Source organism: Diabrotica virgifera, chromosome 8, assembly GCF_917563875.1.
Source record: "Diabrotica virgifera virgifera chromosome 8, PGI_DIABVI_V3a".
NCBI classification, from domain to species: domain Eukaryota; kingdom Metazoa; phylum Arthropoda; class Insecta; order Coleoptera; family Chrysomelidae; genus Diabrotica; species Diabrotica virgifera.
Window position 1 is genome coordinate 178,387,509 of NC_065450.1, and position 27,132 is coordinate 178,414,640.

Genomic DNA, 27,132 nt, shown 5'->3' on the forward strand with positions numbered 1-27,132 from the left:
TATCGGTTTATATTTGCTGTCTACTCTCCCACCGCAGCCAATTTTTTCATTAAATTTAAAAATAATTAAGATTTAGAAAAAAATTAACAAAACCAAAAAAAATAAAATGTATAATACAATATTCCAGTTAACAAAATAAAAACCAACAACCCGTCGGCGTCGTTTGTAAAATTAAGTAAGATTTAGAAACAAAATTAACAAAACCCCAAAAAAAAATGTATAATACAATATTCCAGTTACCCGTCGGCGTCGTTTGTCACCATTAATCCCTTTATCCTAAAGATAAATAACAGTTTGTCGACGAAAATTCCATTCGGTCAAATGCTCGTCGACGAATTTTCCATTCGATGAATTGTGCATTCGACTAACTGTTTGTCGACCAAATGTTGTCGACCAATTTTCCGTCGACGAAGTGTTCTCGACCAACTTTCCGACACCGATAGATAATCGATGTTAGTAGTTCCAATGTGACACAAAATCTAGGTATGAGATAAAAAGTTTATTTGAAGAAAGTGTTTTTTTTTTGTTGTTGTTCTTAATGTCGGTTCAGACTCGTTGTTGTAATATTTTATTTAATTATAGAGTTCAAATGTGTATCGACTTTCAGTTCTATTTCCGGTCACGTTTGGTGAAAACATAGGACTTACGAAGTCCAATTGCTTATTTTGTATTTAGAATTTAGTCCATGACGATATAAATGTTTAATCTCTTGCTTCTAATATTACCTGAAATATGAAACATACAAAAAGTACTTCACGTAAAGACACTTTACATTAAAACATGTTTATAAAACCAAGAAATCTAATTTTGTTGAATTTGTAACTTTTGAAGCCATATTAAATACAAAGTAGTTATTACAGTCGCTTTCATTGCATTAAATAAAAAACTATAAACTAAAGTTAAAGGAAATAGTTCAGACAAGACAGAAGCAGCTATTGACCATTCAAGTGTAGAATTATATAACTTTGCAACCTTGTATTTACCACTTAGCGAAGTTTTCACATGTGGCATGCTTGTCGAAAATTGTTTTCTCTGACATGAATTCAGCAGACCTTTTTATACCCCATTAGAAAGATTTGTGCAAAGAAGGTCCGGAAGCTGACGTCCATGTAACTTTATTTTATATATGTTCGTTTATTGTGTATCTTATTGTGTACTAATAGGACACAAATATCGGAAAAAATAAAAATGGAAGAAGTGAACAGAGATACTTTTATGTAAAAGGTAGGTATATTTCTGGAGAATGTTTAATTTTAAATCTGGCTAAAGGATATTGTGTGAATTTTAAACAAAATTACGAATATTACTATTCCTCAATTTTATTTTAAACATTATGCAGAGAAAATGCCAAATTCAATTTTGACGACTTTTCCAGTCCACGGAAAATAAACAATTAGGGCCGGTATTTCAACAGCTACTTAAGCTTTTGCTTAGCTAAGCCTGAGTCAAAAGTTAAGGAGAAGCTTAAGCTAGGTGCCGTATTTCCATCATTTCCCTAACTAAACTTGTCAAGTTAATTGGTTTGGTACCTCTGAATACGTCAAAATGCCAAAACTAACTGTTCTGAGGTAAAAACCACTACTGTTGACATTTAATTTTATTTTGTCATCTGTAGCTTTCTCATTTTTACTTCACTTAATCTTGTGTACATGAAACATATGTTGTTAGTATATTGTCTATATGTTCTCTGGTTATGGTTTATGGTTATTTTGCATAATATGCAATAATAGAAGATCAGTCTTTGTAATTTTGTTTATTGGATATATTCCTGAAAATGTCAAATTGGAATGTAAGTTAACTTTTGTAAAATAAATATACCAAGCATTGTAGAAATAAATATTTTTTTTGTTCCTACATCTTCCAAATGGAGTAAGAATTTTATTTTAATAATCGTTAATAATCCTATAATAACGTTATTACGCAAAAGTTGGTTTTCAAAATAACTCTATAATTATTAATATATAGAAATGACCTCAAAAAACAGAAAACAAATTTTAAGGAAATGCTTAAACCAACTCCCGCGCGAGCTTAAAATTATTTGGTTTAAGCTCATGCTTAAACCTCAAATTGACATGAAAATACAGGCATCTAAGCTTAAGCTCATGCTTAAACCTCAAATTGACATGAAAATACAGGCATCTAAGCTTAAGCTCAGGCTTAAAGTAAGATTTGGCTTAAGTGCGGTTGGAAATACCGGCCCTTAGCGGTTAAAGTTTGAAAAAATTAAACTTAATCTTCAGCTTCTTACTTAACCATTTCGTTCACCGTGTCCACAATTGAGGCCAACCACAGATCACTTAACTCTCTTTAGTTGTTTCACGCAGGTATCTCAAGGTCATCCTAAACTGAAGGTCATTTTTAGTAATGATACGTTTTTTGAGATGTCGCCATGCACCTGGAGTGACGGTGTCATTATAATTTGTAAATTGTCATCATTGTCAGTATGCCTTTATATTTATGCACTGTATTTATGTCAGTAAATGTTTATCTGATTGTTAGCAATAATAAAAAATCCTGATTTAGATAAAATGGATTCAAATACAGTTTTTGAAACAAAACGAATGTGATTTGAAGATCCCTAGGAAGATCCAATTCCTAGCTTACATTTGCATGGTGAGTTCAACAAGTATTTGTTATTAGAGAACAAGTAACACAGTTGGTGGTGTGTAGGGAAGCAAATGAATGTAACACCAAGTAAGTAACCCCTACTGAAAATATGTAATTAATAAAAATTATTTTACGTGAAATGAATCATGGTTATTATCAAATCAATTATATTAATTTTTTGTTTTAGTTGAAAGTCCTTCAACAAGAATTAGAGATGCACACATGTTTCAATCATTTGAGATACCCTTTTGTAGAAGTATTTGGAACTCAATTTGGAAGATAAATATTAATAATTTCATTTGTAAAGATTCGATTTGTAAAAAAGTATATACAAAGTGGTTTTGCTGGTATTAAATAAATAAATAAAAATACGTTGTCATGTCTAATTTTTTCCCAAATGGTATTTTGTATATTTGAAATTAAAAATAATTTGCGTATTTTAAAACCAAATTATTTTTTTTTTCAACTATACGCTGTGAGCTCGTACGTAGAGGGGATATTTACAAATTCGCGAACGCCAGTAGTGACAAGTCTGTAAACCTTTACCGGAAATTTGAGATAAATGTCAAAGTGATTAATTTAAAATTAAAATTAAAAACATTAATTATAAAAAATATTAGTTGGTCAAAGCTGTGGTATATATTTTTACCTTAAATATGCTTACGTTTTAAATACTGAATTTAAGTTTTTTTAATGTTCTGTTAATCTATTAATCCATTAATCTTAGCGCCATCTACACGATAATTGTGAAAGTATCCGAAGTAAGAAATTCATATTTTGTCAATAGAACGTCAAAATGATTAGCAAAATCGTAAAAAAATCCATTACAATTTAATTACTTTTTTGCGTTGTAAATATTAAGCGATAACAATTAAATAATAAATTTAAAAATTACCGGTGAAAGTTGAATAGTAGTCCGCTAGGAGCGACACCAGCGAAGCTCACAGCGTCAAATATTTTAACCTAACATTTTCTTCCCACCAAAATTATATTTTGAAATTCCCACTTGGGTAGTTCCGATACAAGCGGCATGGAGCGCTGTTTTTCATATTTAACCAAAGCGTTATCGTGGAACATCTAGAGGAGGTAGGTGATCTATGAGGCCAACCTATTCTATAACTTTTTATATGTATTTCCCTGTGTTTTTACCGTTATATTGTCCCTGATTATAGACACCCTATTGCGTCCAATGAGTATTTGTGCTGTGATCTAACAGCTTTTGAACAAAATATTTCATTTTTCTGAAAAATACCTCGATTAGGCCTTGATCCCGCGTACCAAAAAAATTTATTAATAACAAGCTGAAAATTTGTTTCTAGCTTAACGGTTTCGAGTTGAACAATGAATTTTTTTAACAATCGCATCTACGATGCAGATTATACAAACAAACCAACACAAAAATAATACACAAAAACATCCAGAATTTGATGACCTTATAGTAGGGGAGGAAAGTTTGCTAAATTTGCAGTAACTTAAGCGTTATGGGGACCTATTGGGTTGTGAAGAGTAGGTCCTAAAACCAAAAAAGTTAAGTTTCCCATAAAGGGGCGACTGTCAATTTTTTAATTTAATTTTCCATTTCCCACAATCGTTTTTCCGATTATAGCGCAATATATCCATAATTCGAAATAATGTTTCGAATAAAATTTGATTATTTTTACGCTAAGAATTTAAATCTGCAATAAATATTGGGGTCCCCTATGTAAGATTTTAAAGTAACCCCCCACCCCACCTCCGTGGAGTGTCGTGTTTGGTGTCATTCGATAGATTTTTCAAAAATATTGAATACCTACATGTATTTTGCAGTTTTTAATACTAACAAAAAATTACACACAACCTAAAAGACAGATTGTGAGCATTTCCCAAAATTTTCAAACATATTTTTTTTCTGAGGACGATTTCCAAAGTGGAAATTGAAATGTCAAACAATAGTTATTTAAAAAATGTAATTTTCATTAAATCAAGAATTATGGCTCAATCCCATATAAACATAATACTTGGACTACCAAAATAAACGTAAATCCGACGTCGCTTGTCAAAATATCTTGTATTTTGAAAACGACGTCCGATTTGGACGTCGAAACGGTAATAAAATAATTTTTTATTTGTGGCTTATTTCCTATTTAGAATAGTTAATTATAAAAATGCCACAATGTTCTAACCACTAGGCCATTATGGATGTAAGCCACCAAGATAAATATTTGACATATAAGTTAAGTATATGGTTTCTCCATCTACTTTCATATTTTATCTTTTCTTGCCTAAAAGCCCCGGATTTGGGCCAGCTGACATATAATTTGTTAGTAAGCTTTGGAACACCTAACTAAATAAAAAAACGCTGGACGGAAGGGCCGCCCGAGAACTTTATCGTACCGATTATTATCGTTATCGTACTAGATACTGGAATTCTATAAAAATAACAAAGTTACTCATTATTTTGATATTTTAGAAACACCTACTGTACTTAGATTTTATGGTTCTACGCATCATTAATTCCTGCATTTGAGAAAATGTTCGATGCCATATTTCGGGGACACACTATAGATGTGTAGATTATTGCATAAATCAATAGAATATTATAGTCATACTTTCATTTCAAACTAGTTCATTTTTCTGTGAAATTAATAGTTTACAATATTTGCATTTCATTCTATTTCGATTACGCCAGTCAATGCGCGAGATTAGGAACAAGATATTATCTCCAAATTCTATCCTACTGCATGGATTTTAATGAAATTTTGGGAGTAGCCCAATCTCCTAATTCAAAGTCTATCCTATATACTATGGCGCTTTTATCATGGGGGAAGTTCCCACCACTTCTCAGGGGTGAAATATTTGTATTTTCGAATTACATGGAGAAAAAGGAAGATTTTTAAGAAAATTCCACACCTGTAATTTTGAACCAATCAAAATACGTTATTTTGACAGATCACCATGGCAACGGAGGTATTTTATCGGAAATTTTTTGCTCGTGGGGTACCCAACAGCGAATTATAGTGGAAATTTTTTGACGTTTACAATAACAGAACATTTTTGACAGACTGGTTTTTATTTGTTTACATAATTTAGTTTTGATTCATTTTCTATCACTTGTAGTTACTCAAAACTTATGTAAAATTGAAGAATATACTATTTCCTATCTTGAAATGGTATTCCCATGCAACTACAATGAGTAGAAATTACGAATTTGAAAGCCTAAATAATTGCTGACAAAGCTATGGCGCGCTATTAATCTGTTCATGCAGCTTTGGATTTTCAAATGCAAATTTGGTGTGGAATTTTCTTACCGAAAACCACGCGAAGTCAAATTAATATCCGGAAATTTTTTTTTGATCATGAATATTTTTAGAAAATTTCCCTCGTCTGCGACTCGGGAAATTTTCAAAATATTCATGATCTCAAAAAAATTTCCGGAAATAATTTGACCTCTAGTGGTATTACTAGTGAAAATTTAAAAATACATTCTATAATTTGATCACATTTTTTACAAAAACCATTCATTTTAAACCCGTTCAACTTTTTGAAAGTAGAAATAACACTATATATATTAAAAGGTATTGTAGACGGAAAACAATGCATTTAAATTATGGTGGATGGGGAGTTAAATGTATATACTTTTCATTTTTCCTTAAAGTACATTAGTCATATAATTTTTGCACCATATCTCGCTTAGTTTGAAAGTAACCGACATTTAACGGTGCTCGTTTTAAAGGCATTTTCAAACACTACAAAAGGTGTGAGTAGCATTATACACCTAAAACCTACCGTTCCTCTGTTATTTCAAGTTGAATACACCAATTTGAGCATGCACCAAAAAACAAACTATTGTCACCTACCATATCTCTTTTTGTATTATAAATAGAACATTTACGAAGGAACGAATCTCTTTATTATTTATAATCTAAAAAATGTTTTATATAGTGTTTTTAGTTCGATGCATAGTTTTTAAGGTATTCACAAAAAATCCGTCCGAAAAGGTGTCATTTTTCAATGAAAATGGCCAATTTTCAACTACGCATAACTCAAAAAGTATTGAGTTCTCAAAAAAAAGTATACACCAGTTTTTGCTTAGAAATAGGTTCTTTAGCCACTTCCGTGCTTATTTTGACCAACAAATTTTCCACCCCCTTGAAGAAGTGGGAACCGCCCCAAGATAAAAAGCGCCATAGTATATAGGGTAGATTTTGTTTCTTGAGCTATTCCCTACTTACTGTGAAAATATCAAGTACATCAATGTAGTAGGATGGAATTCGGAGCCAAATACCCTCATTGACTGCCCTACAATAATGCTCTGCTATGAACGCGTGAGAGAGGACACACATAAGATTATAGCAAAATTTCTATTTACCGTAACTTTTCGAGTTTTTAAGCTACAGCAATGAATTTTATGTCATTGGAAAGGTAATTTTGCATTCTTTCAAAATATGTTAAAATATACAGGCGTATCTAAAAAGATTAAGATTTTTTATTCATTTCCGGTTCAACCGGAAGCCATATTTTTGGTAAAATTTATTGCGATAATAGATAATAAAGTACCATATATGTCTGCAAAATTTCAAATTTTAGTTTCTATTAAGAAGGAAGTTACGGGCACTCCAATATTTTTTTATAAAAAATTCATAACTCCCGTCCTTGGGTAGTTAAGATATATGACTAATGTCATTCAATTTACTGATAGGACATAAAAAATATATCAAAAAATAAAAAAATTCCTTGGAGCCATTTTTGAGAAAATCTAGTTCAAATTTATGTCAAAATTTGACCCCTTAAATATAGGCAACCCGTAACTTTTTCTGAAAAACGATAACATTCTTCTTATAGCCCCATCTTTAGGCTATATAACGACTTTTTCAAATTAAACTTATCTTAAACAGGTTTTTAGATAGATAGGGAAATGTGTCGGGTGGGCGGTCGGCCATGTTGGCCGCCATTTTTAATTTGGAAATGTCAAATTCCGTATTTTTATTTACCTATCGATGAGCTTACTTTGAGTTGAATTTCATTCATTTCGGTCAAAATTTACAAAAATGGGCCCTAAATAATCCCCCTATTTCGGCCCCCCTTTGAGAGGTTTTTTTAAAAGCTTAGTTTCTCGACAAAATTCTCTTAAACTGACTCATACCGAATTTCATCAAAATCGGTCCAGTAGTTTTTGCTGGGCGGTGGCGACATACGTACGTACGTACATACTTCCGACATGTTTTTTTTATTTGCTTTTTAGACTCAGGGGGACTCAAAACGTCGAAAAAAAGTGAAATCTGAAAAATTTTTTTTTGCACGATCCTATAAGTTTATTATACTATACTACGTATATAGTACGATAAAGTAAAAAACAGCCATAACTTCACATTTGCACATTTGTTTTTTTTTAATATAATCTGAAAAAGGAAGAGATTATATTGCATATTCCATATTATTTCATTTTATTATCACTTTTGCGGTAATGTAATTCAATGCCACTACGCTTTATAATCTCTTTAGATACTCGAAAGATCTTTATCTTTATTAATTATATAACGTATTCTTCGTAAGATGGTAGTAAAAAATGCATAAAAAGGAAAGTTATCCATGGGCGCCCACGTAAAAATGTAGCAGGTGATTTTAAAACCCCGAAACCACACAGGACTTCTTAGTAAAAATCGAACAATCGCCATTTTTTCAAGAAAATTTTAGAACATATTTATAATTAATAAAAATGAATAACCATTTTCAATTTCGTTGCAACACGAAACTACAACCGCATCATTATTCCAGTTCAATCAGAGAGTGCAGCAAGCACCTCTACCGGTTTCGAAACTTATTAGTCTCTCATCAGGAGGCACATATCGCACCTTTAATAAAAAAGCGAAATAACTCAAAATTCATGGTTTTCGAGATTTAACCATAAAGTGAAATAACTAGACGAGAAGAACCTGTTCCGTTTAACAACCAGGTTAAAATGATGAAAATGGGAGGGATAAATGATTTTCCCGCTCTTTTTTACTAATGCCTTTGCACAAACCGGTACTCGTAAAGTGGTGGAATTCAGTTATATTCCGGCTGTATTTGGAGGTAAGATATCCGGTATTTTCAAAGAAAGTGATACAATACGAAACAATTTTGTGTTTTACTAACGAGTAAGTATATTATTTGCTATCGCTTTTTAGAAAAGTGTATTCTTTCAAATTTATTTCACTTTATTAGAAAACTAGTTGAAGATTTGTTAGTTCATTTATGAGTTAGTTCATTTTAGTAGAAATTATTTCTTATTATGTGCCGTATTATTTCAACGTTATGCAGTTTCTAATTAAAAATTTAAAAAATTACTAAAGTACAATAAGTATTATTTCAATATTCTACTATTATTTTATTAGATAGGTAGTTAGAAACCTTCACGTTTTTGACTTTTTCACTTTATTATAAAATCAACAATAATTATTGTAATAGTAATACTTTTAATATGCAATGGTTTGATGTTTGCATTGATACTTATGTACTTATTTTTTGATAATCCAATTTAATTAGATTCTTGTTGACTATCAGCTTCTTGTCTAACTAACCGGTATAATATTTATACTATTGTTTTAGAGTGGCGTCTTCTAGTCTAGAGCACAAAAATACTTGGTAATCCAAAAGGTAGCGAAAAATTTCTCATTGGATAATAATTCCATCAATGAAAAACCCGTTAATAATAAATGTGAAACTACGGAAGAAGTAAGTTTCAATTTGTATTACTTTAATATATGTATAAATACACATTTTTTTATTATACACTAAAGCTTTTACTTGTTTCTATCAAACAGTAATAGTATCTTACGTAATAATAGTAAACTTACGTATCTATGTCAAAAAATACAAAAAAAAAACTATCCCCGCTCGTTGTCTGAAAGAGCCATGTACCGAAAAGTGCAGACTTAAGTGCTCCGATAATATCAATACAGCAAACAGATATGGTATTTTTTGCAAGTTTTGGGAATTGGGCAGTTTGCTAAAGCAAAGAGCATACATAAATTCTTGTATGGATGATATTCAACCTAAGTACAGGTACACAAACGCTGAGAAGCCTAGGCGCTGCAACCAGGCTTTCCATTTTGTTATAAATGATGTCAAAATTAGAGTGTGCAAAACATTTTTTAAATCAACTTTAAATATTTCTGACCGCATGATTTTTACAATACAGACTAAGATTGATGCAAATGGTTTTGCACTGGATGATTTAAGAGGAAAACATGGCAAGCACAGAAAAAATGATCCCGAACTGATAACCGACATCAAGGGGCATATTAATTCTATACCAAGGGTTGAATCTCACTGCCTACGCGTTTCTAATTCAAGAGAATACATAGAAGGCAGCAAAACCATTAACGATTTATACAATGATTTTAAATTAGAACAAGAGCGGAACAATAAAGAAATTGGTACATATATTACCTATTATAAAATATTTACTACTGAATTTAATATCGGTTTCTTCCAACCAAAAAAAAAAGATCCATGCGATCTGTGTAATACCTACAACAATTCCAATGTTAATGAAAATAAAAACCTGGAGCAAAACTATAAATCAAATTTAGAAGAAAAAAAACTGGAGTAGGGCTGAGAAATTAAATGAACGAAACAAAGTCAGCCAAAATATAAGAGTAGCTAGCTGTGCTGCAATGTCATACAGGTCAGTCTTCTTCATTTTATTATAAATCAAAACTGAACTGTTACAATTTAACGGTGTCGGAACTGACAGAAAGAATCTGAGCAGGCATATAAAAATGTACACGGTTATTTTTGATCTAAATGTGATGCAAAACGAGGCTCCATAGAAATCGGTTCTTGCATATGGGCCTATTTAAAAAATATAAGTGAAGAGGGCGATGGTGAAAAAGAAGTCATATTCTATTCAGACAATTGCTGTGGACCAAAACAAGAATAAGTATATAACGTCGCTGTATTTATTCGCTGTGCACACGTTAAAAATTAAGAGAATTACACATAAATTTTTAATAAGGAGCCACAGTCAGAACGAAGCCGATAGTGTGCACAGTCTTATTGAGAAAGAAGTTAAAAAGAGCTTGAAATCTGGATCTATTTACACTCCAGACCAATATGTAACTTTAACAAGGAATGCTAGAAAATCGAACCCACCTTTAATTGTGCACGAGATGAATTACCAATAATTTTATGATTTAAAAGGTTTGCAAGAAGAATTGGGGTATAACTTTACGATTAATACTGAGGGAGAAAATGTTAACTGAAACGAAATCAAAGCAATACAAGTGAACAAAGATAATCCTACATATTTTTTTATAAGACATTATACAAGGATGAGACTTATAAACAGGTAGATGTAAGGAACAAACGAAAAAAAAATGGATCAATAACGGAAATAGCACTGAAACCCGCCTATACAGAAAAACAAAAATTGAGTACAAACAAACGGAAAGATTTGCAAGCACTGCTATCTAAAGCATTGATTCCTTCTTATTACTCCCAATTTTATAATTCAATAATTTAATCGTTTTTTTAATTCATAGTTCTAAGATAAACGTTGTGCCATATTTGAGAGTAGCCACACAAGTTTCTTGAAACAATCTATTTTATGTTTTCGGTTTATTTTTAAAATGTATTAACATCTTTTCATTGTATTATTATAGTGTTACTGATGTTTTAGTTTAATTTTGTAATCAGGCAATTTTGTTAATGAAGATAAATAAACGAATAATCAGTATTTTATTATAAAGAAAACGAAAATTCATTTTGTGTTTAAGAAAATATAGAAACAACTAGGATTAATTCAGTGTCAACTCAAAGTTTTTACATCAAAACTGCAACAAACCTAATTGTTTATTTTACATGACAGTTCATTTAGCAATAAAAGAGCATCATGTAGAATTATTTCATCGGCGCAGAATATATGTTTAATCATAAAGTGAAATAACTATAAACTATCAAAAGAACAACACATTTGCACCCTTAACAATAGACGAGAGGATTAGCATTCACTAAAATCTAAGAGCTTACTAATTAAACTCTCCACACCAACCTTTAGAATTTCTCTAACCCGTATGATTTTTGTGAAATTAATTTTTAACCTGTACTGTGCAAAACCTAAAAACTTTGACTGCAAATTCCCACAAACTGTGTTTTTTGAGTTATTTCTTTTTTTATTAAAGGTGCGATATTTTGCTCTGTCTGACCCAACTAGGACAAACCACGGCGTGCAGTCACGGATTGCAACGAACGAAATGGCAGAGATGCCCTAGCGGCAACTGCTATCAAAAAACTAAGTTTTCAATCTAATAGCACATAAAACAACATCCAAAAATGTTACTCTACATCCTACCAGACTGAAAACAATGGAAACCATTTGCAACAATCGTTTTTTCCGATTATAGCACCATCTATCCATTATTCGAAAAAATATTTCGAATAAAAGTTGGTTATTTTTACGTAAGGAATCCAAATATGCAATACAAAATGGTGGCTTCTATTTAATATTTTAAAGTAAACCCCATCCCATCTTTGTGTGGTGTCGTGTTTGGTGGCATTCGACAGATTTTTAAAAAATATTGAATACGTGTATTTTCAGTTTTTGGATCTGATGTTCATTTCGCAAATTATCGCGGGGTTCGTATTCAAAACTTTAGGTTTACCCCCTACCTCTCTTCGTGAAGGGGCGTGTATAGTATCATTCGATAACTTTTTGAAAAATATTGAACACGTATTTTTTAGTCTTGCGATATGACGTTCATTTCGAGAAATATTCGCTTTTTTTGTGAAACTTTGTGTCTCGCCCATTTCCTTACGTCCCGCTCAAATCGTCAGATTTTTAAATACAGTGATGAGCGAGCTAATAACCGGCAAAATAACGCAAAAGATGTAAAACATAATACACTGCGTAACAAAAAGATATGAAATTAGTCGAGGTGGAAATTATCGTTATAAACGTATAAATTAACATTACATTACATAGCTTCCCACCTTTAGACGTATCTGAGGAATATGAAAACTGTCACTGCAAGAGTGGAATTTTATGAAATACTCCTGTCACAGATGACTAAAGTTGGGAAATTATGTAATATAATGTTAATTTATACGTTTATAGCGATAATTTCCACCTCCACTGGTTTCATCTCTTTTTATTTCGCAATGTATTATGTTTTCCATCTTTTGCGTTATTTTGCCGGTTATTAGCGCGCTCATCACTGTATACACTGCTTTGCATGTTTAACTTACCTTATCTTAATCTGAAGATTTCGAGTTTTTCTAAGGATATATTGTTTTTTCAGACCCCCCATAACGAACTCCCCTGTATTAAGAGGACAAATATATGGTGGAGGTACATATACATAGTATATATAGAGGTATCTCCCCATCTGATAATCTGAATCGCTCGAGTAACTGCAAAAATCCCCTCTTGGACTCCCCTAACATAATGAATTTTGTGAAAAATATCATACATAATATACACACACCCAAACTTATATAGAATCATGAGATATTTCTTATTATTTCGCGCGAATTAAAACAAAACTAACCCACGAAGTTAAACAATATTTATTTTAAAGCAATGTAATAACAAATACAAAACAATTAAATAAAACAATAAAGTATTTGACCAACAAATTTAAACTACTTGTTTTAAAGTCAATAGCATAAAAGATTTCAATGTAAAACAAATAATGTTTAAATTATTTTTATTTATTTTTTTCGTTTTTTTTTTGGTAGTCAGTGTTATCACCTCTTGTCCTTGTGCAAGCTTATTTGCGTAGGCACGCTCCTAATCAAATTATCAACATTTTATTGTGGTAGGTTGCTTCATTCTTCAAGAACAGCTTGTACTAGCCGTGCGGCGTTTTGTGGATTATCTCGGCGAGTTCTAATTTTTCTTTTAAGCATATCCAACAAATACTCTATGGGGTTAAGCTCGGGTGAGCAAGCAGGCCACTCCAAACAAGGGATACCTTCTGCTTTAATGATGTCTCTTTAATGGTATGTGGAGGTCCACTATCATGCATGAAAATTACATTTTCTCCCGTTGCACCTCTCCAGAGTCTAACTGCAGGTTATCAACAAACATGTGAGCAATTAAGGTTTATTGGATGAAAATAATAGGAGTTTTTTTACGGATCACCATTCCTCTCCAGAACAATATACTCCCCCTTGTATATTTGTGAACAGATCTGACAGTTTTCGTTCTTGCTTGTCTTCCTCGACCTCTAAGTACACGATTTCGTGGGTCTTCTGATTTTACACAAATCCTGACTTTTTCTGAAAATACACTTCTCAACAATTGAAGTGGATATTATGAAAATGTGTATTTTATTTTTTGTTTATAAGGTCAAATAGAAAAATGGAGTGATATAAATACAGATTTATCTTTACTTCGTATTTTCATACAGATGAACCAAAAGAAAGAAATTCTTTAAGAAAAAAAAATAGAAAATAAACAAAAATTGTAAAATTAACAACCTAAAATTTCTATTCCTGTTCAATTTCTAATATCCCGAAAAGAAAAATTAATAGTGTGTGTGTCCATCTATGTGTCGCCTTAGCGCTCTAACTCTATTTGGAAGACCTCTTATTAAATTATTGATGAACTGCTGCGGTATGCGTTCCCAAATAGCGCGTGATGTATTGGCCAACTGATCTAAGGTTTTGGGGCGGTTGAAGAAGCCTGTTTTGTTGCCTAGACATTTCGGCCCAAACATGTTCAATGCAATTCATATCAGGTGAACACGGTGGTCACTCCATTCTTGTAATGCCATGAGCTTCTACACACTCGTTGACAATTCTTGCACGGTGAGGGCGAGCATTATCATCAATCAGAACAAATTGTTCGCCTATTGCACCAAAAAATGAAACAACTATTGGTAGTATGACTCTGTCTCGATATCGTGTAGCAGTCATTGTCTCATTAATTAAGACGACTAAGTCCGTGCTACCGTCAAAACATATGCCTCCCCACACGCAAACGGATCCACCTCCAAAAAGAGTGGTTGGGATTCTCATATTTTCATTGTAACGCTGTCCTCTTTCCCTCCCCAGCAATATGCGGCCATCATTCCTATATAAACGGAATATGGACTCGTCAGTAAAGAGACAATTCCTCCAATTTTCGAAATTCCACTGATAGTGTTTCATTGCCCAGCGATATCTACATGCACGCTGCTCCCTAGTTAGTCGTGGATGGGTAGCGCGCCGTCTAGCCCTTAAATTTAGCGCGCCGTCTAGCCCTTAAATTGGATGCATGTAACCATCTTCTGACAGTTTGACTGGAAATCGCTCCTCCAGTAGCATGCCTGAAGTAACTGTAAATTCTGGAAGCCGTGAATGTTGGGTTTCTTCTTGCCGTCAGAACTACAAAACGGTCTTGCCGACGAGTTGTAGATCGTTCTCTTCCTCCTCCATGCCTGTATGTTGCAGATCCAGTTGCTACATACCGATTCCATGCACGACTTATCACACTTTGCGACACATTTAGCCTCATAGCAACCTCTTGTTGAGTTATGCCTTGTTGGATCCAACGAACTAATTGCTCGAGCTGCACTAGTTCTAAACGTCTTTGCGGCATAATATTTTTGTGATAAATAGATTTCTTGACTTATTGACAACTGGTAAAGCCAATACAAGCACTTTTATACGAATGATATATTCATGTTTGGAACAACATTTCTCTCTTTGTACGAGATAAGGGCCGATAAGAATAGGGAGAAAAAAAACACATGCAAAAAATATTGGCAATAAATATAGCACATAGAGTATAGTACAGGCAATTATTTTAAAAATAGTTTTATATCTTAATTTTAGGAATTTTAAAATTATCCACTTCAATTGTTGATTAGTGTAGCACATTTTGTCAATTCCCAATGTTTCTTTGATGAAGACACCAATTTAGGCGATCAATCTTGTGCTGCCTGGATAACTCGAGAACCCATAACTGTCTTCTGCTTTATACTTCTTGACACGAACTCTTCTTCTTATCGTTTCAACTGAAACAGTTACATCTGTAGCTTTCAAAACCTGACTTTGGAGCTGCAGGTGAGAACTGGTTGGGTGTCTTCCAGCTGATAGGACAATTAAACGATCGTGGCGAGCCGTTATTACTTTTTGCCGACTTCCCTTGCTTTATTTTTGAGCTTCCTAGTTCCTGTTACCTACCATAGGTTCTGGACAGAATGCCCTGTGTTACGCCTAGCTCTACAGTTATGTCCCTCTGAGAACATTACTTGCTCCACAAGACCAATAATCTTTTCCTATTGTAAGTTCTATAACCTCACATGAGGCATATTTTTGAAGTTATACTTCTTTACGGGCGTAATGACGGTGAATTTTATATGGGAAAACCTAGCGACCGGGCGCATGCGCATTATAACTTTGTTCTGATTGGATGTTCAAATGACATGACAAAAATTATCCAATATGGCAGCTGTGGGACTGTGGTTTGGTTATAATGTATGCTTGTTGCGTTTTAAAATTTGTAGGAAGAGAAACAACAAACAAAAAGTTAGTTAATGGTTATACTGCCTTTTTAAATAGTTTTCATATTATATTTTTGGACTTATTTACATAGCAGAGATGATTGTTGCATGCCAATGTGAAAGCTCATCAAACTGTGACTAGTAGGTATGAGTGCCGCAGATCTCGCTTATTCAAAGCTAAAAAATCTTTCACTGGTAAGTGTTTTATAAATAGTTGATCAAATTTTGTTATGATATTTGAACATAGCCACTTTGCACGACGCAAGTGATTGCGAAATTTATTAGTCGTTATACGGGCTCCGATACCTACCTTGAACCTACCAAAATACATAAGTAGTATGTAATACTTTTATTTACATAATTTGATTACCATCAAAATTTCTATCAATATTCACCTAATATATTGTTTTCTTACTCTATGTTTTGTTGTATTTTTTCAATTCTAAATCATTTCAATTCAAAATCAAAATAATTTGATTTACATAAGTTAAAAATGTCGAAAAGGTTAATCTGTTTAGTTAGACTATCTTCGCACATAATGACAAGCTGTCTCTGTGGCGAAGTTTTAATGCGAGTGAATCCCAATACAACGCAAATACCAGCCGCGTGGTAAGTTGGTTCGAATCCCAATAGAAACTTTTACTTTTTTATTTTTTTTATACATTTTATGATTGTAAGTATATTTATTATATAATTTTATTTTCAGAAAATACGTATTTAGTTAAAAAATTTTCCGACAATTAATGTTCAGAAATCATTTGTGGCATTTTTAATGTGTTTGTGTGTGTTTTATTTTTTTATTATTTTAATTTTTGGCACTGTTTTAATAAAAATTTTAACTATTTAGAATGGGAAATAAGCCACAATATTATTAAAAAATGATTTTTATTAACGTTTCGACGCCCAAATCGGGTGCCGTTGTCAAAATACAAAATACTATTAATATAAACAAAAATGTTGTTGCTTAGTAAAAAAAATCTTCTAATAATTTATTTAATTTGACTCATTTATATCGGCAATTCAGATACATATGATACATTTTAAAGTAGAAGACTTTAAAATGATATTGCCAATATTTATGAGTTGCGTTCCTGGGACGACTTTACTGAAAGATAGTTCATTCGATTACATGAAATCAACCCCAACTCAAGAATATCCGTCACAAAAAAATCATAGCATGTGATCTGTCTTTAAAAAGACAACCACATGCAACGGTGACATTAAAATTCTCGCGTTAGAGATCTCATAGTAAATCACGAGGGAAAACCAGGAAAAACCTCGTGATACTATCCCGACATCGTAAGTATTTGGTCTTACATTTAATTTACTCTCAAAATTAATACCAAATTCTGACTTTACTATAATTTTGTTTAAATTATAAATAATATCAATAATACAATAATACCCATACTGAAAGAGGAAGTCAATAGAAAGAAAATACCACAATTAGTAAGTCAATAGTCGAGTTAGTACATATTTTATATTTTAATATTACTTATATACCCATGTATTATTGATATTATTTATAATTTAAACAAAATTATAGTAAAGTCAGAATTTGGTATTAATTTTGAGAGTAAATTAAATGTAAGTGGTGACTTTGAACGGGTTGGTAAAGGTGATTTTTGCATGTTATTACAAGTTTTAATTGTCAATAGTTCACTCAATTTTTACCCTAGAGAAAATTTTTGCCAACCATGTTCTTGGGAATTAAATGAGCTACAATTTTATATTTAAATATTTTTTTGTATCTCTGATGATAATCTTTCTATTCTGAAGAAAAACAAATTTTTTACCAAACTTCAAAAATTCGATATTTGCTTTTGACTCCATTTTTTTAAAAACTAATCATTCTAAACCAGTTAAACTTCTAGAGCCTATTAATGATACATAAGTACAGAACATGAAATAAGGTCAATGACTAATTTTAATCAGGGTGGTGATTAGGGGTTTGCTTTCAATCACTTTTTCGCTGAAAAATATAGGGTCTGACATTCTTTTCATTATAAGCCACCTAATTTTTGAGCTAAAGACTTGAAATATATTTCTGAAGATAGATATTTTTACATACTTCAAATTAGTTTAAACCAGTGATCCTCGAAAAATGCATAGTTTTCCCGTCTTTTGACTTTGAAACTACAATATTTAGCATTTGCCGAAGAAGACCTAATATATAATAAAGTATAGCTCGATTACTATTGGTCTTAAAGAAAATTTAAAAAAACGGTTTTGTTGATTTTTTCAAAAGGTACATTTTTGTTAAGCAAAGTTGTTTTGATAAAACAAAAACTTTTTGAGTTATTTTCAGAAAACTGATTAAAAACATTAATTTTTTTAATATAGAACTAACACATTCGATAGCTAATAAATAGAAAACTATTAATTTTATCAAAAAAAATGTATAGAACATTTTTTGCTTAGAATGAATGTTTTTACCAACTTTTGCAGTCAAAATATAATAAAAAATTTTCACCTCCGACATGGGGTGGCAACCACCCCCATGGTAAAAGCGCCTTTTGGCATCATGTAGATTTTGATCCTTGGACTATCCACTACTTATTCTCAAATTTTCAAGCAAATCGATCCATTCTGTAAAAATTGCGAGCTTTTGTCCTATTTTAAGCTTTATTACTTGGACTATGTGACTGAATTGCTTGCCGAAAAAATTTACTCTAAAGAAAGGATATTTGTATGCCCATACCTAAAGTATTTTTAATATTGGATCCACTGAACCATCAGTATACATACACACACCCAAACTTATATTGAATCACCATGTATTTCAAAACAATATTTATTGCTTTTGTGTTATTGAAAATAAATAAATCGATAAAACAATCAGATAGTACAGCTCAGTACGGTATAGGTTATTTGCTTGAGTTGCAAATTGAACGAAAATAAATAAATTAAGTAACTTTTGCGTCCAAAAAAATAATGTGTGTGTACTTTGTACGCACGTAAGAAGTTATACTTCTATTATATGATTGATTATAAACGAAATTAATATACTTTTTATTTATATTTTATTTAAATATTAAATTAATTTATACTTACTACTTCTCAAACATTTTTATTAAAGTTGTTCTGAAGCTATTTTCTTGTGGCATTTTTACAATTTTAACTATTTAGAATGGGAAATAAGCCACAATATTATTAAAAAATGATTTTTATTAACGTTTCGACGCCCAAATCGGGTGCCGTTGTCAAAATACAAAATACTATTAATATAAACAAAAATGTTGTTGCTTAGTAAAAAAATTCTTCTAATAATTTATTTAATTTGACTCATTTATATCGGCAATTCAGAAACATATGATACATTTTAAAGTAGAAGACTTTAAAATGATATTGCCAATATTTATGAGTTGCGTTCCTGGGACGACTTTACTGAAAGATAGTTCATTCGATTATATGAAATCAACCCCAACTCAAGAATATCCGTCACAAAAAAATCATAGCATGTGATCTGTCTTTAAAAAGACAACCACATGCAACGGTGACATTAAAATTCTCGCGTTAGAGATCTCATAGTAAATCACGAGGGAAAACCAGGAAAAACCTCGTGATACTATCCCGACATCGTAAGTATTTGGTCTTACATTTAATTTACTCTCAAAATTAATACCAAATTCTGACTTTACTATAATTTTGTTTAAATTATAAATAATATCAATAATACAATAATACCCATACTGAAAGAGGAAGTCAATAGAAAGAAAATACCACAATTAGTAAGTCAATAGTCGAGTTAGTACATATTTTATATTTTAATATTACTTATATACCCATGTATTATTGATATTATTTATAATTTAAACAAAATTATAGTAAAGTCAGAATTTGGTATTAATTTTGAGAGTAAATTAAATGTAAGACCAAATACTTACGATGTCGGGATAGTATCACGAGGTTTTTCCTGGTTTTCCCTCGTGATTTACTATGAGATCTCTAACGCGAGAATTTTAATGTCACCGTTGCATGTGGTTGTCTTTTTAAAGACAGATCACATGCTATGATTTTTTTGTGACGGATATTCTTGAGTTGGGGTTGATTTCATATAATCGAATGAACTATCTTTCAGTAAAGTCGTCCCAGGAACGCAACTCATAAATATTGGCAATATCATTTTAAAGTCTTCTACTTTAAAATGTATCATATGTTTCTGAATTGCCGATATAAATGAGTCAAATTAAATAAATTATTAGAAGAATTTTTTTACTAAGCAACAACATTTTTGTTTATATTAATAGTATTTTGTATTTTGACAACGGCACCCGATTTGGGCGTCGAAACGTTAATAAAAATCATTTTTTAATAATATTGTGGCTTATTTCCCATTCTAAATAGTTAAAATTGTAAAAATGCCACAAGAAAATAGCTTCAGAACAACTTTAATAAAAATGTTTGAGAAGTAGTAAGTATAAATTAATTTAATATTTAAATAAAATATAAATAAAAAGTATATTAATTTCGTTTATAATCAATCATATAATAGAAGTATAACTTCTTACGTGCGTACAAAGTACACACACATTATTTTTTTGGACGCAAAAGTTACTTAATTTATTTATTTTCGTTCAATTTGCAACTCAAGCAAATAACCTATACCGTACTGAGCTGTACTATCTGATTGTTTTATCGATTTATTTATTTTCAATAACACAAAAGCAATAAATATTGTTTTGAAATACATGGTGATTCAATATAAGTTTGGGTGTGTGTATGTATACTGATGGTTCAGTGGATCCAATATTAAAAATACTTTAGGTATGGGCATACAAATATCCTTTCTTTAGAGTAAATTTTTTCGGCAAGCAATTCAGTCACATAGTCCAAGTAATAAAGCTTAAAATAGGACAAAAGCTCGCAATTTTTACAGAATGGATCGATTTGCTTGAAAATTTGAGAATAAGTAGTGGATAGTCCAAGGATCAAAATCTACATGATGCCAAAAGGCGCTTTTACCATGGGGGTGGTTGCCACCCCATGTCGGAGGTGAAAATTTTTTATTATATTTTGACTGCAAAAGTTGGTAAAAACATTCATTCTAAGCAAAAAATGTTCTATACATTTTTTTTGATAAAATTAATAGTTTTCTATTTATTAGCTATCGAATGTGTTAGTTCTATATTAAAAAAATTAATGTTTTTAATCAGTTTTCTGAAAATAACTCAAAAAGTTTTTGTTTTATCAAAACAACTTTGCTTAACAAAAATGTACCTTTTGAAAAAATCAACAAAACCGTTTTTTTAAATTTTCTTTAAGACCAATAGTAATCGAGCTATACTTTATTATATATTAGGTCTTCTTCGGCAAATGCTAAATATTGTAGTTTCAAAGTCAAAAGACGGGAAAACTATGCATTTTTCGAGGATCACTGGTTTAAACTAATTTGAAGTATGTAAAAATATCTATCTTCAGAAATATATTTCAAGTCTTTAGCTCAAAAATTAGGTGGCTTATAATGAAAAGAATGTCAGACCCTATATTTTTCAGCGAAAAAGTGATTGAAAGCAAACCCCTAATCACCACCCTGATTAAAATTAGTCATTGACCTTATTTCATGTTCTGTACTTATGTATCATTAATAGGCTCTAGAAGTTTAACTGGTTTAGAATGATTAGTTTTTAAAAAAATGGAGTCAAAAGCAAATATCGAATTTTTGAAGTTTGGTAAAAAATTTGTTTTTCTTCAGAATAGAAAGATTATCATCAGAGATACAAAGAAATATTTAAATATAAAATTGTAGCTCATTTAATTCCCAAGAACATGGTTGGCAAAAATTTTCTCTAGGGTAAAAATTGAGTGAACTATTGACAATTAAAACTTGTAATAACATGCAAAAATCACCTTTACCAACCCGTTCAAAGTCACCACTTTTTGCGACTGAGGATTTTAAAAGGATTTGGTATTAACAGTCTTATCTTGTAAAAACCTACAAAATTATTTTTTAAGAAACTTTCTAAGATAAAAATTAAAAAGGTTAAGGTTAAAAAATCAATATATTTAAAAAAAAAAGAAATCCAATTGGAAGCATAATAATGTAAGTTAGCTTTACTTTTAGTCATTGGCCTTATTAATTCTTCTTTATTTATGTATTATTAAAAGATTGTAAAAGTTTGACTGGCTTAGAATGATTAGATTTAAAAAAACTAGAGTTAAAAGCGAATAACGACTTTTTGTAGTTTGGTAAAAAATGCCATTTTCTTCAAAATAGAAAGATTAGCATCAAATATACGAAAAAATGTTTTCATATGAAATTGTAGGTTATTAATTCCCAAGAACTTGGTTTAAAAAAAAATTTTCTACAGCAAGAATTGAGTGAATGGTAAATGCGTATATATCGAAAAACATTGATTTTTTCTATATAGAACTAACACTTTCGATAGCGAATAAATCGAAAAGTATTAATTTTATCAAAAAAATGTATCGAACATTTTTTGCTTAGAATGAACGTTTTTATCAACTTTTGCGGTCAAGATATAATAAAAAATTTCCACCCCTAAGATGGGGTGGCAACCGACCCCATGGTAAAAGCGCCTTTCGGCATCATATAGATTTTGATCCTTGAACTATCCACTACTTATTCTCAAATTTTCAAGCAAATCGATCGATTCGGTAAAAATTGCGAGGTGAAATGCTTCGGTTCCTGGACTAACACTTAAATTTGCAATTATGAAATAATCGCAATAAATAAAGCAGTATCAAGTTCCACAGAAAAAATATTAACAAAGCAATAATATCTACGGACTCGCAGAGTTCTATCCAAAAAATTTAGAATAAAATTTTAAAGGTATTAAGAGTGTTATTGTTCAGGAATGACAAAGAGACTCATATTAGAAGCAAAAAATATTCATTTAGATATTATCATTTCATCGATCCCAGGGCATTCTGGGATATTAGGTAATATTAAAGCTGATTCGTTGTCGAAAGTAGGTCGTTGTCTCAATTGTTCAATAAACATAAAGGTGGAAAGAGATGAATATTTTCCTTTAAGAAATATACTGGGATAAATTTCAAAAAAGTGGAAAGAATCTTTCAAATATAAAGGTATTTAGTACAACCAGCTACAAACCTTACTCGTAAGCCGGCAGCTTTAAGGAAAAATTACGAAACAGGTCGATTTTTACTTTTAAATTATGACTTGTTGGCATATATATCATATGAGTGACGTCATCCATCTGGGCGTGATGACGTAATCCATGATTATTATATGAGAACGTAGGTCCTGTGCTAGCTCATTTGAAAGGTTATTCAATTCTCTATTCAGTAATATAAGTATTGACATAATTACGTATTCATGGTCACAAAAAAATTTTTTTCAACTAAATTAATTTACACAAAAAGAAGAACGTATGTAATTAATATAATTCAAAATACATTCTACTGTTATCACAAAACAGAAAAAAATGTTTTTTGGCAAATAAACATTACTTTTCGCTCAAATTCAATGATCAAGCTGCCACCCACCTGCCTGTTGGCAGTTTTAACATTTAATTTAAGCGAAAAGCAATGTTTATTTATGAAATAATCATGTTTTTCTGTTTTCTGACAGCAGTGAAATGTATTTTGCATTAAATAAATTACATGCATTCTTCTATTTGCGTCAGTTAATTAAATGTAAAAAAAACTGAAACACCCTTTATAAATACTTTTGTTAATGTTTATATCACTGAAAAGGGAATTGAATAATCATTCAAATGAGCTAGCATACGGCCCCTGTTCTCATTAAAAAAATCATCAATTACGTCATCACGCCCAGATGGATGCCGTCACTAGTGTGATGTAGGTATATGACAGAAAATCACAATTTTAAAATAAAAATCGACCTGTTTCGGAATTTTTCCTTAAAGTCGCCAGCTTACGAAATAACGAATTTATTCCGTTCATTGGCAGGGGAGAGTTGGACAAAACGGGATACCATTCTTGTTTATTTTTATTACGGAAAAAATATTAAAGAAATTATCATATTATTATTTTTTATAGGTATAACCGTTGATTGATAAATAAACGGTATAACATTTATTGAAGCACAAAAAAAACATATTTTTAGCTATTCTTAATGACTGGAAAATAGTAAAAAAATATTTATCAAAGTCCTGCACATCCCGTTTTAGCATACCACGGTTGGATAAAACGGTATAGGTTCACAATATTTAATTTTTTGCATATAATTATCTAAAAAGTATATTTAAATAGATATAAGAATGCAAAGCAAAATTTACCTTTGAAAAAACAATATCTTCAGTAGTCAGAAACTTAAAAATAGGCCGTTTTATGTTTTATTGCAAAATGGGAAATTAGACCTTTTATTTAGGCTAGTTACGTACACTCACCGGCACAAAAAACGGGCACCCCAAAAAATGGGTCATTTTTAATGTCTTGGATTTCCTAAACCTGATGTCCGATTTAAGTAATTTTTTTAATATGTTATAGCCTTATTCTTTGTCAATATCGCTGTAATAATATTGTTGCTAGACAGGTACATTTTCATTGTATACAGGGTGACCGAATCAAACTGTGTTTTTTCTCAAAGTTTTGGAGCACCCTGTGGAATGTTTTAGTTTCTATAAAATATTAAAATTAAAACACAACTATAGCCTCCGGTTTTCTTAACATTCTGTTTTTTGATTCATTCGCTTATGTTGGATAATAAAAAAGTTAGGCACAACAACTACCCCTGTTTTTCGTCAATATAGGGTGTTTTTAAATAAGCACGGCAAACTTTAAGGGGTAATTCTGCATGATAAAATAATGACAGTTTGCTTTATAAACGTATGCCCGCAAATGCTTCGTTTCCGAGATAGGGGGTGTTGAAATTTTCCTTACAAACTGATGATTTATTTATTGCTCTAAAACGGTTTGTGATATGCAAATGAAATTTGGTAGATTTTAAGAGGTAGTTATTGTGCATTTCTTGGCATACAATTAAGAATTTTATATTTACCATTGGCGTGCATACGGGATATATCTAAAATGTTTATACCCGTATGCACGCCAATGGTGAATATAAAATTCTTAATTGTATGCGCAATAACTACCTCTTAAAATCTACCAAATTTCATTTGCATATCACAAACCGTTTTAGAGCAATAAATAAATCGTCAGTTTTTAAGAACAATTTCAACACCCCCTATCTCAGAAACGAAGCATTTGCGGGCATACGTTTATAAAGCAAACTGTCATTATTTTACCATGCAGAATTACCCCTTAAAATTTGCCGTACTTATTTAAAAACACCCTGTATTGACGAAAAACAGGGGTAGTTGTTAAAGTGCCTAACTTTTTCATTATCCAACACAAGCAAATGAATCAAAAAACAGAATATTAAGAAAACCTGAGGCTATAGTTAGGTTTTAATTTCAGTATTTTATAAAAGCTAGAACATTCCACAGGGTGTTCCAAAATTTAAGAAAATAAAAAGAATTTGATTCGTACACCCTGTATACAATGACAATGTACCTGTCTAGCAACAATATTATTACAGCGATATTGATAAAGAATAAGGCTATAACATATTAAAAAAATTACTTAAATCGGACATCAAGTTTAGGAAACACAAGACATTAAAAATTACCCATTTTTTGGGGTGCCCGTTTTTTGTGCCGGTGAGTGTATATCAGAACAAAAGTCACATAAAAATATGTCGTTCTTTTCTGAAGTATGAGAACACGCTTTATAGCTATTTAAAAAATTAATAGGCCAACAAATAAATAGGTGAATAAAACGGGACATAAAAAATTGTATCCCATTTTATCCAACTTATAAGTGTCCCGTTTTGTCCAACTCAGACATTTTTCAAAACAAAAATGGCTCCTGCCTAAACCTGAAAGTAAAATTAGATAGACTAAACATGAGAATATTCGTTAATGAGTGCTTAATTAAATGTAATAGACACGGGAATTATATGTTGAGATATGTAGGCAATATAATGTAGAAAACAACGCACTTAAAAGTACAAAGTACCAAAAAAATAGAGTCAAACAATTCTAAACACAACAACTTTTCATCAAATAATGGCATCGAGGTAAAACGAACTGAGAATGTTAAAATGACAACTGAGAACAAGTTTTCGTCGTTGTCCGATTGATAGTAGCACTAGTTGGGTCTCTAGGCTAGGTATCCCGTTTTATCCGACTATCTTGTTTTATCCAACTCTCCCCTACCTACCATACTGTATATTGAACAAGCTAAAAATGGATGCTCAACACCTAAAATTTTACAACGTTTCCTTATAACCCGTAGTTGGTTATTATTAAACTCTTAATACATTTTTTGAATATTATGAGGAAAGAAAATATTAAATAAAGGGATAAAATAAACAGTTATTTTCCTAACTGGTGCGGAAAGTGATACTTTGCCGCACGCGACTTCCGTTAAAATACATTCTATTGCTTTCAGACAATAAATAACAAATGTTTATTTGGCAAATAAATATTGGTTTTCGCTTAGATTAAATGTTCAAACTGTCAAGAAGTAGGTGGGAGGCTGTTGGCGATTTAATTTAAGTGAAAAGAAATGTTTATTTGTGAAATAAACATTTTTTTCTATTTTCTGAGAGCAGTAAAATGTATTTTGAGTTAAATAAATAATTATATATATACACCGTTCTTAGGCGTCAACGCCCTTCGGTAGGGATCTATGGAGGAGTATCACCAAGCCGCAAGCCCTTATCTCTTGCCCTTGCCGTATCGCTCCTCCATAGGCCGATCAGACACTAGTTTATTCCAAACATATTATATTTAATTCTTCTGTTTGCGTTAATTAATTTAATCCAAAAAATATTTTTGGTCACCCTGTAATGCTTATATTACTGAATAGAGAATTGAAGACACTTTCAATGAGCTACCACACGACCCCTCTTCCCATTTAAAAAAATCATCGATTACGTCATCACGCTCTGATGGATCATGAAATATATGCCAAAAAATTGCAATATAAAAATAAAAATCGACCTGTTTCGGCATTTCCTTAAAATCTGATAACTACTACCAAATATTGAGGTGGACTCTTTTCTTTGTCCCACCCTGTTGTATATTCTGGTTTTCGTTTCCGTTGTGCGGTATAGTTTGCT